A 12,924-nucleotide genomic window follows, 5' to 3' on the forward strand; every position below is an offset into this window, starting at 1 on the left:
GAGGTATGGCTTGTCAAGTTTCTCCACTGTAAAATGACTCTATTTTCCTGCTTTCTATACTGTGCCTTTTGGAAGGAATTCACTATGTTGCAGCCCACACTTAAGTTGTGAAGAAGTGTGTGCCACTGTCTTGAAGGTAGATTATCTACATTAATTATTTGGAATTCTTTTGCATTGTAGATTTTCCCTCCCTCCCTCCCTTCCTCCCTACCTTCCTTCCTTCCTTCTTTCTTCCCTCCCTCCTTTCCTCTCTCCCTCCCTTCCCTCCCTTCTTCCTTTCTTTGCTGCTCATAGATATGTATTTTATAATTGAGTTATAATTTTACTAGAGTTTTTGCTGTGCTGCTTAATTTATTCTAAGGTTGGCTATTGGAAGTTTATTCATTTGGCTTCTGTGTTGCTTTGACATCGTTGCTACCGTGGTGTTGCCCTAGGTATTATTTTTTCCTAGGCAATGACTCAGCTGATACAGCTGAGGTATATTTACGTTTACTAATCAATGCATATGCACATATCTTTAAATATTTTCATATGTAAAGATTGGTATCTATATTAAGCTAAACATGAGTGCATATGGATGTCTCCACCTCTAATCCATGATCATGTGGATTAGTCTAGACTTTTCTCCTTGTTTATCTGTAACCTTTCATTCCAACAGTGAGAAACATGGTTCCTACAGTTCACCATCCATTTCCTCAATTGTTCCATTCCAATATACATTATAATGGTGTCAGAATTTTTAACCCATAAGCCTATGGGAAAAATTTTTATCAGTCATGATATAGTGCTTACATATAGTTTCTTTTGGCTGTAGTCTTAGATTTATACCTAAGTATCTTTTTGTGTATGATATTGTAAATAATATTTTAAAAATTTTGAAAATGTTTTACTTTTATAGTTTTAGAGGGTACAAGTGCAGTTTTGTTACATGGATATATTGCGTAGTGGTGAAGTCCGGGCTTATTGTGTGCCCATTACCCAAATAGTGTATATTGCATCTAGTAGGTAATTTTTCATCCCTCACCACCCTCCCACCTTTGAAGTCCCCAGTGTCTATTATTTCCTTCTGGATGTCCATGTGTACTCATTGTTTAGCTCCTACTTGTAAGTGAGAACATGCGGTATTTGACTTTCTGTTTCTGAGTTACTTCACTTAGGATAATGGCATCTAGTTCCATCCATGTTGCCTCCAGGTTGCCATAAAGGACACAATTTCATTCTTTTTCATGGCTAAGTAGTATTTCATGGTAAATATATATATATATTTGTATATATATTTATTATATATATTTGTATATATATTTATTATATATTTGTATATATATATAATATATATTTGTATATATATTTATTATATATTTGTATATATATTTATTATATATGTATACATACATTTAGTATATATAGTATATATATTTATTATATATATATATTTTAAAAAAGCCTAAGTGGATGAAGACAGTAGAACAAAGAAGAAATTAAGGTAAAGAAGATAAGATGAAGCCAGAGGAGAGGTTATTGCATAGTATAGTGATAAAATCCTTGAATTTTTTTCTCCTTTTAGGCTTTCTGGTACCTTAGATAACATTTGGCAGTTTTCAAAGTATAAAATTATATATACATATATATGTGTTTATATATATATACACATATACACATATATGTATGTGTGTGTATATATATATATATATTCTATTGATGGACACTTAGGTTGATTCCATGACATTGCTATTGTGAATAGTGCTGTGATAAACATACTAGCATAGGTGTCTTTTTATATAATTATTTGTTCTTCTCTGGGTAGATAACCAAGTAGTGAGATTGCTGAATCAAGTGATAGTTCTGTTTTTAGCTCTTTGAGAAATCTCCACACTGTTTTCCACAGAGGTTGTACTAATTTATATTCCCACCAACGGTGTATGAGGGTTCCTCTTTCTCCACATCCTTGCCAGCATCTGTTATTGTATGTCTTTTTGATATAAGCCATTTTAACTGAGGTGAGATAATATTATATTGTGGTTTTAATTTTTATTTCTCTGATGACTAATGGTGTTGAACGTATTTTCATATGTTTGTGAGACACTTGTATGTATGCTTTGACAAATGTCTGTTCAGGTCCTTTGCTCCCTTTTTGATAGATTCATTTGTTTTTTCTTGTTGAGTTGTTTTAGTTTCTTGTGGATTCTAGATATTAGTCCATTGTTGAATACATAGTTTGCAAGCATTTTCTCCCATTCTGTGTTTTTTTTCAGTTTACTCTGTTGATCGCTTATTTCTTTTGCTGTGCAGAAGCTTTTTAGTTTAATTAAATCCCATTTGTCTATTTCTGTTTTATTGAATTTGCTTTAGAGGTCTTAGTCATAAATTCTTTGTCTAGACCAATGTCCAGAAAAGTTTTTTCTAGGTTTTCTTCTATGATTATTATAGTTTCAGGTCTCAGATTGACATATGTAATTCATCTTGAGTTAATTTTTATGTATGGTAAGCTATATGGGTCTAGTTTCATTCTTCTGTGTATGGCTATCTAATTTTCCCAACACCATTTATTGAATATGCTGTCCTTTCTCTCCTGTATATCTTTGTCAGCTTTGTCAAAGATTAGTTAGTTGTACTTATGTGGCTATATATCTGGGTTCTCTATCCTGTTCCATTGGTCTATAGGTCTATTTTTATACCAGTAACAAGCTGTTTTGGCTTCTAGATCCAAGGAGTATAATTTGAAGTTGGGTTAAACTGTGCCTCCCTCTTTGTTCTTTTTGCTTAAGATTGTTTTCGCTATTTGGGCTCTTTCTTGGTCTCATGTAGGTTGTGGAATTATTTTTTCTAATTCTGTGAAAAATGATGTTGGCAATTTGATGGGAATTACATTGAGTCTGTAGAGTGCTTTGGCCACTGTGGTCATTTTAATAACATTGATTCTTTCAATCCATGAGCATGGGATATTTTCCACTTGTTTGTGTTATCTATTATTTCCTTTTTAAGTATAATTTTTATTGCTGGCATATAGGAAAGCAATTGGCTTTTGTATATTAACCCAATATTCTGTGATCTTGCTATAATAAGTTATTAGTTCCAGGAGGTTCTTTGGTTTTTGGTTTAGGTCAGCTCTATATAGACAACCATGTCATCTGTGAATAAAGACAGTTTGATGTTTTCCTTTCTAATCTGAATATCATTTACTTCCTTTTCTCATTTTATTGCACAATATTTAGTACAATATCTAATAGAAGTGATGAGAACATTATCTTTGCCTTGTCTTGATCTTACGGGGGAAGAATCCAGTTTCTCAACATTAAGGATGATATGAATTACCTATTTTTTTTGTAGATGCTCTTTCTCAACTTAGGAAGTTGTCTTCTATTCCTAGTTTGCTGAAAATTTTTTGTCATAAATGTGTGTCATATTTTCTTACAGGCTATTTCATCATTTATTGATATGATCACATAATTTTTTTTCTTCTTTAACATGTTGATGTGATAGATTACACTGATTTTTGAACATTGAATCAGAATTGCCTACCTGGATAAATCTCACTTGGCCATGATGTGTAATTTTTATATACCTTTTTTATTCTACTAGCCAAATATGTTTTTCAGTTTTTTATTTTATTGCTCACCAATATGAACTCTGATCTGGTCAAGCAACCTGTTTTCTATTACATATTCCATTTTGTTTAAATCCTACCCCTTTCTATAGATCTGCTTTCTCTTGTCCGATCTCTTCCATCCAGCGCTTCCTTATCTATTCTTCAATCTTCCTCTCTTTGGGTTCCTTTAAAGGTTTGTATCTTTATACAGCACTTGAATTTGAACGCTTTGTAGATTTTCTGTAAATAACACTCTATGTTTTTATGTTTGTAAAATATCTCAATTTATTACAGGTAAGATTTAAGACATGTTTCTTGAATACATTAAATTCAATGTGATAACATGAAATTAAAGATAAGCCTCAGTGGATTAAGATAGTAGAACAAAGAAGAAATTAAGGTAAAGAAGATAAGATGAAGCCAGAGGAGAGGTTATTGCATAGTGTAGTGATAAAATTCTTGATTTTTTTTACCTTTTAGAGTTTCTGGTACCTTAGATAACATTTGGCAGTTTTCAAAGTACCCTGACACACTTAATTTGGTGCCTAAAAAGAATAACTATGATGTCAGTGTTTTATGATAATAATATTATTATTGTAAAAATGATTTAAATATTTAATAATAATTATTTTGGCCAGAGTAGAAAGCCTGGATTTAAGTACTGAAGGTAGTGAATAATAAAACAAAGAAAGGAATCCCAATAAGTAAGAGTCTAAGGTCCTTTTAACATATACTCCCCTTCACAATAGAGTAATAAATTTGTTGTGGGGAATGGACCATGTTTTTTCCCCATGTTCTTGCTGACTTGGTATTGAACACCTATATGGCCAAGCATATGCACATTGATTTGAATTCCATCTCGTTTTGAATTTAAGTTTGTAAACAGTGTGACAAGCTGGGTTAATGAGAATTTAATGTAGTAGAATATGAGCACTCAAACTTGTGTTTTGTTTCTCATGCTTTGAAGAAGTAGCTGTTCATCCTTGGGGATGAAAAATTAATTTATGCATTGTTTTAGGCTGATCTTACTCTCTCAAAAGACAAAAAAGTTATCTGATAATTTTTGGACCTAAAATACTTTATGCATTCTGGTTAACCATTAAACCTCCTTATTAAAGAAAAAAGTGTGGTGAAAGACAATTAGACAGGGGTCCTGAAATTGAAAGTAAGGGCTGCTTTGCTTGGTGGATTAGGAGGAGATTAGGGGACATACCCTGAGATTGGGAGGAATGATTGGACTTTCAGTTTCTTTGAGTTAGTGAGAACTACCCTTAAGAGTACACAGAGAAAGTCTGGGTTGTAAAAGTATAGGAGCTCAAGTCTATAGCCTGGGAAGCCATAGACTGTCTATGTGAAGGGTCAGGGACTCCGTGGCTTGTGCAAGTGAAGAGAACCAGAGTTGTTTGGTAGACTGAGTAATGGTGATGGTGGTAAATGACCTGAAGAAAACAATCTTTCCTAACTTTTGTGTAATCCTGAGAACTCCTAGCATGTTCCAAGGTCACAAAAAGTGGCCAATTAGCATAGATAATTGAGAGATTGAATAGGACAAAATCGATTTGCAAACATAAAGAAATAGGATCTTTCTTGCACTTTGAGCGTCAAGGAGCAATCTATATCTATTACATCAGGGAAGTGCCAAGTACCACTGCTATAAGAAACATGTCTTTGTCTTCTGAGTAGGCAACATGGTATAATTTTTCATACCTAGCTGTCCCTTATAGTAACCCAGAAAACTTGTTAAAATACACAATTATGGGCTGTGTTCCAGTTGCACTGAATCATAGCATTGGTGTTAGAATGGAACATGGATATCTGGATTTTTCCTTCCTTGTCAGGACTGCACTGATCTGATAACTGCTCATAGAGAACTTCTGGTCAGGTGATAAAATATGGGCTTTAGGTTCAGCCAAGCCAGGATTTAAATGGGAACTCATCCACTAATTATGGACAAGTTACCTAAATTCTATGAGCTACAAATCCTTTATTTGTATGAGGATAAAAATACCTACCTTTCAGGTATATAGGGAGATTAAATGGGATACTATATTTACAGTTTTCATTTCAGTGTTTGGCACACAGTACATACTCCATAAATACTAGTATTCTCTATTCCTTTTTTTTCTTTTTTTTTTTTTTTGAGACTGGATCTCACTCTGCCACCCAGGCTGGAGTGTAGTGGCACAGTCTCAGCTCACTGCAACCCACATTTCCCGGGTTCAAGTGATTCTCCTGCCTCAGCCTCCTGAGTAGCTGGGACTACAGGCACCCGCCACCATACAGGGCTAATTTTTGTATTTTTGGTAGAGATGGGGTTTCGCCATGTTGGCCAGGCTGGTCTTGAACTCCTGACCTCAGGGGATCCACCCACCTCAGCCTTCCAAAGTACTGAGATTACAGCCTTGAGCCACTGCGCCCAGCTATTCCTTAATTTTTCTACTTGATTTCAGGATGTCATTGGAATTTCTGAGTTATTCCACTTCTTTGGTGTGTAATATAAAAGCTCTTTTTCATGTGATGATCTGTAATTTTCATCTGTAATTGTTCTAGATTCTGACTGGCAGATCAGAACACTGAGAATGATACTTTTGAAATGACTATGTGTCCTAATCTTTGCTTTACTATCTTGGAGATAGTACAACTGAAGATGATTAAAAGATTGCTTTTTCTGAGCCTCAACCTTTTCTGCCAGCCTAATACAGAATCACCTTCTTTGAGTTTTCCAAGAATGATACTGTAAAAAGATTAAGCCATTAATCAGGTTTATTCAGGAAGGAAATGTCTATTTTGATTGTGCTAATACCTAGTCCAATGATTGCAGATGGGTTGCTTCAGTGTCCAAGGATATGTGGAGTGGTGGTTTTCTAAAATGGAAAGAATTTAGAGTTAGAAGACTTTAGCTTAGGAATTCTTCCTTCCTTCTTCCCTCCTGTCTCCTGTGTTTCCTTCCTTCCTTCCTTCCTTCCTTCCTTCCTTCCTTCCTTCCCTCCTTCCTTCCTTTTTTCTTTTCTTCCTTTCTCCCTTCCTAGCTCCATATTTCCCTATTTCCCTTTATTTATATATTTTTTTACTATATGAATTTGGTAATTCAAATTATTGCCCTTAAACTCAGTTCACTTTCCTATAGAATGAAATGGCAGCTCTTGTCTGGACTGTCTTTCAAGGAATTTTATGAGGATCAAAAGAGATAGATAATGTCTCATTTTATAAATTAAATTCCTATATAAGTATAAATATAGTGTTTATTTTCCATTTTTATGTCTTAGATGACTCTGGGGTGAGAATGCATAAGAAAAGAAAACAAACATTTATTGGTTTGCCTGTTTACTGACTGCCCATTTATGCAATCATTTATCATTGCAAATATTAATTGAGAAGCCACAAAAGACCATAGACTCTATGAAATTCTTGCACTTACATTATTTTATGTAATATTTACATTGGCCCTGAAAGATAGTTATTATTTTCTCCATTTAGAAATTTAAAATTCAGAAAAGATGCATGATTAGACCAAGGTCACATGGCTAGTGGCAAGGTTGAGATGCTACTTTGGGTCAGTCTGACCATAAATAAGACCAGACAGTACATGAACAGGAAGAGAAGTGACTTTAAAAAAGATCTTAAAACCTTGAGACGTTTTTGATGTCTTACCCAGACCCTTTGCTGAGTAATAAGGATTTTGTGCCTCTTACCACCTCTGTAATTTTCCATCTGATAAAATTAGATATTTCTTAAGCCTTACCCTAAACTGGCAAAGTCATGCAGACTTATTGAAATTTGTGTTTGACAAGATGGCAATTTAAATTCTCAGTTACAGCTCATCCACCAGTCACCAAGTAGAACAAAATGTGGAGTGACTTGGAGAACAGTGTAACAATGGCACTTGTGAAACTGAGGCAATGACAAATGATTCAGTGAGTTTCTATCATTTTCGGAAGCGCAGAGGCAGAAGAAACTAGGCTTTTAAGGCAAAACATACAGGATAATTGTGGCTCCATAAATAATTGTTATTCTATGGTCTTCAAGGTGGTGAGATCACACTGTGATTTCAAAATTGCAACTTAGGTCCCAACCATAAACTGCATAACTGTAGAGTCCTCACCACTTTTCTTATTGTCTTCTTTGTCTGGTCCCCTGGATTTCTCATGGTGGGATGAGGTGGCAGGAGGTTCTCACATAGACTCACCATGTCAGGCTGGGTTTCAACTCACAATGCCTCATGGAATCTGCCTGAATTTCTGCTTTCAGTACTCCCCCTGGGTCATCATTCCTATCATTGCTGCTTCTCTTCTCCTAAGCTCTTAACTTCAGCCTCCTCTAGGCTCTGACCATACCACTGTTGTAGCTTCTCTGTGTGTGGGTCACGTGACTCCTGCCACCAAGGTTCTTTCTTTTTTTCATCATCACTGAACAGATTTTTGGATGAATCCTTTCATCCATATCTAAGCCCTCATTGATCTTGGTAGCTAAAAGAACCAAGCTGGGGTTCTTGGAATTACCGTGGGCTGGAGGAAAAGAAAGTGAAGTAATGGATTCTATCACTTAATTCAATCCAATAGATTGCACACGCTGAGAAGGATTCCATGGCATTGCTGCTTGAGCCCCATTGTTGCCATCCTTTTGTTTATATGCAGCTCTTTTTTACTGGCCACAGAAGCTTGCTCAAAACTGATTTAAGAAACAGTCTCCACATGGCACAGAGGCAGGTGATCTTATGGCTTTGATCTCATGGAGACAGCAAAAGATGAGCAGAGCCACCTCCAGCTAAGTGCAGTGGCAGAGCACATAATGGCAGAAGCCCTAGTGTGGTGGAGCCCTAGCTTCTTTTAGGAAAGTCTTTATTTATTATTGTCTTGCTGAGAAATGGTGAGAAGAAATTGGACTGACCTTTTGGAGCAGAATGAAGTTGTATTATGCTTGCTGCTCATGCCTATCTTAAAGAGATATGGAGATACTTAGAGAGATTCTGAGTACAAGGTGTGGCTGATGCTAGAATCTGTTCTAACCTTGCCAACCTGTCCTATTAATGAATCTCACAAAAATCTCCATAAGTGTGTGCTCCTCTGTGTGTAGATGTAGGCCATGAGCACTTGAGCTGTGGCACTGGACTTAAAGACACACATCTTATGTGACCATAGCAGGTTATATTAAGAGAGAATGGCTTGCTCTTTGAAACAGGACACCTTCCTCTTAAACCAATGTTAATGGTTGTGTCTCAGTCACTACTATAGAAAGGAACTGTTGAACTGCAAGACATGCTATAGATCAGTGGAAATAACAGTAGCTGAGGAGAAGAGGATGTCCTAGAACACTGGACAGCCCTTATATTCTCTCTCCCCAACATGATTATGGGGTTCTTAGAGTGACCATGGGAGGGAGGAAGAGAAAGTGAAGAAAGGCATTTTTGAAATAGCTGCTATATCGTCTCAGGGTCATTCATTGTTAATATTAAAAAGAATTTGCACTCAAACTGTTGAATCAGGACCTATCGAGTAATCAAGTAATTCTCCCATAGGGTCTTTGAAGTCTTTGGTTGACCTTCCTATAGTTCAACCATCTGCCACTCTATGCCAGAATCCCATTTCAGGACACAGCTTAGATTTTCCTTTTGCCTAGCGACCTCTTAGCACCTATTAAATTAGTGGATACAAACAAAATTAGGGAGAGGTTGCAGGCAGGGCCTTGAGGCTATAGTTCAGCTAGGGCTTAGCAGGTAGGGCCTTGAGGTTAGCTTCACAGCCAGTATTTTTGGAAACATGCTTGCATACTGTATACATTTACATGTTTCTATCCATGTAATAATTCATTCAGTAAATTAAGAAAAAATGGCAGTGCTCTTATTATTATTATTATTTGTGTGTGGAAGAGACTGAGGCTAAGAAGGCCTGGATGTCTTGCATGAGGTCATGCAAATAAAGTTTGCTAAGCCAGGGTTTGAGCCCAGGTCTTCTGACTCAAATCTGGTGCTGCTTCCATAACTGTGGGCTGCTTCTCAGGATCAGAACCAGCGCTTATCAAAACCATGAAGTTGATGGAGTTGTCTTTGGGCTTTCACTGTTATTCCCTGTACATTTTACTCTCACCCAAATCCAGAGATCCAATATGTGCTTTCTGTTAAGTCTATTGGCTCTCACATGTGATGAAATAGAAAAAAGACATAGGCTTTGGAATCAATTTTGACACAAACAGGACTGGCTTTGTGGGCTTACAAGCCAAGCACTTGCCCAGGATGCTGCCCCCAGAGAGATTTGTACTTGGTTTAATGCTCCTCTGTCTCTGTCTTGAAATTCTTCATAATCTGTTGAACACCTGGTCCTGCAGTTTTATGTTACACTGGACTCTGTAAACGAATAGCTGGTTCTGCTAATAAATTTAGGACTTTGGTTATGTTTCTTAATTTCTCTGGACCTCAGTTTTCACATCTGTAAATTAGAACCAGTACAGTTATCCATATCTCAAAGTGTTCTTGGGAAGAATAAATCAGATAGAATTGCAAATTGGCTAACAAGCGTTTGTACATGCGTACTAAAGATTTGTCCTCAGTAACTCTTAACCTATTTACATCTAATCTAGATGGAAACCTCTTCACTAATGCCTTACTAGGTGAGCACTAAAACATTCGTCATATCCATGCAGAGCTTAGTTTTGTGCAAGAGAAGATGGTTATTTAGATTTTGCTGATGTGAGAGCAGATTAAATAACAAGGGAAAAAAATTCCCTTTTCATGCACTAGTTACTAGTCTGAACAAATGTGTAGACTTGGTAAACAGGGTGATGAGGAAAACAAATGCTGCAGCAGAAACATTGGCTGAGAAATCAGTCAGTTCTCATGACTCCCCAGCCAATACCAGGAGTGCTCGTACTTCTCAGAGCAGCACTGAGCTTGCTCAGCTACGGTTGGCCCTTGCCCTGGCCCAGTGTATGGCGAACAATCAAAACAAAACAAAACAAACAGACAAACTAGAAAACCAATGTAACGAAGAGAAGAGAATGCAGAAACTAAGGTCTAAAACTAAGGATGTTTTTAAAACTCTGTGTCTGGGGCTGGTCTAGCTAGTTCAAATATATTATTTCATTTAAACTTCCTAGAAACCCCAAGAGGTAGGTAACATTAGTGGCATTTTGTAGATGAGGAAACTAAGCTCACAGAATACTTACAACTTTACAGTATCCCATAGAATTGATAGTGTTTAGAATACAAACTATTTGAAAAGAACAGAGCTAGATGAGATAATCGAGAGTGTCTAGACAGTGATGTCAAATGTGTTGCATCTCATGCCTTAACTGTAAGTTTTTTTTGGTAGGGCTGTGCTATGGTTTGCATATTTGTCCCTTCCCAAACTCATGTTAAAATTAAGTCTCCAATGTGGTGGCATCGAGAGGTAGGGCCTTTAAGAGGTGATGGAATCATGAGGACTCTGCTCTCACTAATGGATTAATCCATTCATGGATTAATGGATTAATGGGATAATGGATTAATGGGTCATCATGGGAGAGGAACTGGTGGCTTTATTATAAGAGGAAGAGAGACTTGAGTGAGCACATTAGCATGCTCAGTCCCCTCACTATGTGATACCCTGTGCCATCTCACGACTCTACAGACAGTCCCCACCATCAAGAAAGCCCTCACTAGATGTGACTCCTTGGTCTTGGACTTCTCAGCCCCCATAACTTTAAGAAATAAATCCTTTCTCTGTAGCATGCATCACTGTCTCCTGGAAGATTTTTACAGCATAGGTTGCTGAGCATCACCCACAGAATTTTTGATGCAGTCCGTCTGAGATGGGGCCTGAGAATTTGCAGGTTCCTAGCTGAGGCTAATGTTGCTGTCTGGGCCCACCCTGTGAGGACTTCCTATTGGTAACTTTCTTGACCATTGATCTGATTCCTCTTAAAATGAAATGAAATTATTCAAACATGCATTTAAAAAAATCATACAGACTTGTTTTTTTAATGTCTGTCAACAGCACAGGATTTGTCAATAAGTTCTGAAAATTGCATCGAAAATTGTTTAATTAGTTCTTGTTTTGGCAGCACATGTATGAAAATTGGAATGACACAGAGATTAGCATGGCCCTGGTGCAAGGATGACATGGAAATTCATGAAGCATTCTCTGTTGTTTGGAACCCTTCCGCATTGTTGGTGGGAACATAAAATGATGCAACCACTATGGAAAATAGTATGGAGGTTCCTCAAAAAATTAAAAATAGAATTATCATATGATTCAGCAATCTACTTTTGGAAATATATCCAAAATAAATTAAAGCAGGATCTTGAAGAGGTATTTGCATACCTATATTCATCGTAGCATTATTCACAATAATCAAGAGGTGGAAGTAACCTAAATGTTCGATGACAGGTGAATGGATAAAGAAATGTGGTATATACATACAATGAAATATTATTAAACTAAAAAAGGAAATACTATCCTTTTTTATTGTGTAGCACACACTACCACATGAATAAACCTTGAGGTCATTATATTAAGTGAAATAAGCCAGTGACAGAAAAGACACATACTGTGTGATTCCATTCCTATAAAGTATCAAAAGTAGCCAAACTCATAGAAACACAAAGTAGAATGGTGGTTTCCAGGGTTTGCAGGGAGAGGAAACTAGAGTTGGTGTTCAATGGTTACAGAGTTTCAGTTTTACAAGATGAAAAAGTTCTAGAGGTCTGTTGCAAAACAATATGAATATACTTAACACTACAGAACTATATACTTAAAAACGATGAAGAGGGTAAATTTTACACTGTGTGTATTTTATCACAATTTAAAAAATTGTTTATGTAAAGATAACACCTTCCCTGTAGGGCATAGCAATCCTCTGTTTTAAACACGTCTAGAGAGAAGTGGAGAGGGACTCTCCTTGTGGTCACTCTAATGGGAGCCAGCTATTTATTCTAATTCCAGTCTTAGCAAGTCCCATGTTCTCTGTGGATCTTGCCTCTCCAAGGTCCTTCTTTAAAGTATGGGTGCTGGGTCCAAGCCAGATATTCTAATCTGGCTTGTGATGTGATCTGGGTAGTAAGGATTTTTGAAAGCTCCTTGAAGCTTGAATTGTAGCCATGGCTATAGGGCATTGGTTGGATCAGTGATTTGTCACTTGTGGAAGGCTAAAAATAATCTTCTTGAGGGTCTTGTCAAACTACATATTCTGAAGTCTTCTCCATTCTCTTCCTTACTGTCCCAGGTAATTCCAATGACCATCATCTCCTCTCCCTCAACTAATATGAGAAATATAACATTAGAAAGCCCTTTTCAGAGAAAATATGTTCATGAATCTCAGTTGCAGGAGCTTGGGTTCATTGTCAGCTGAGTTTGTGCCTCACCAAG

General features: G+C 36.7%; 1 non-coding gene across 1 annotated transcript; it reads left to right on the plus strand.

Annotated features, from left to right (window-relative positions):
- Positions 1-11,604: 11,604 nt before the first annotated feature.
- On the plus strand, positions 11,605-11,708 carry LOC115935658 (U6 spliceosomal RNA). The gene has a single exon (XR_004071282.2). It is a non-coding gene; the product is annotated as a U6 spliceosomal RNA (small nuclear RNA).
- The last annotated feature ends 1,216 nt before the right edge of the window (positions 11,709-12,924 follow it).

Source organism: Gorilla gorilla, chromosome 7, assembly GCF_029281585.2.
Source record: "Gorilla gorilla gorilla isolate KB3781 chromosome 7, NHGRI_mGorGor1-v2.1_pri, whole genome shotgun sequence".
Lineage (NCBI taxonomy): Eukaryota > Metazoa > Chordata > Mammalia > Primates > Hominidae > Gorilla > Gorilla gorilla.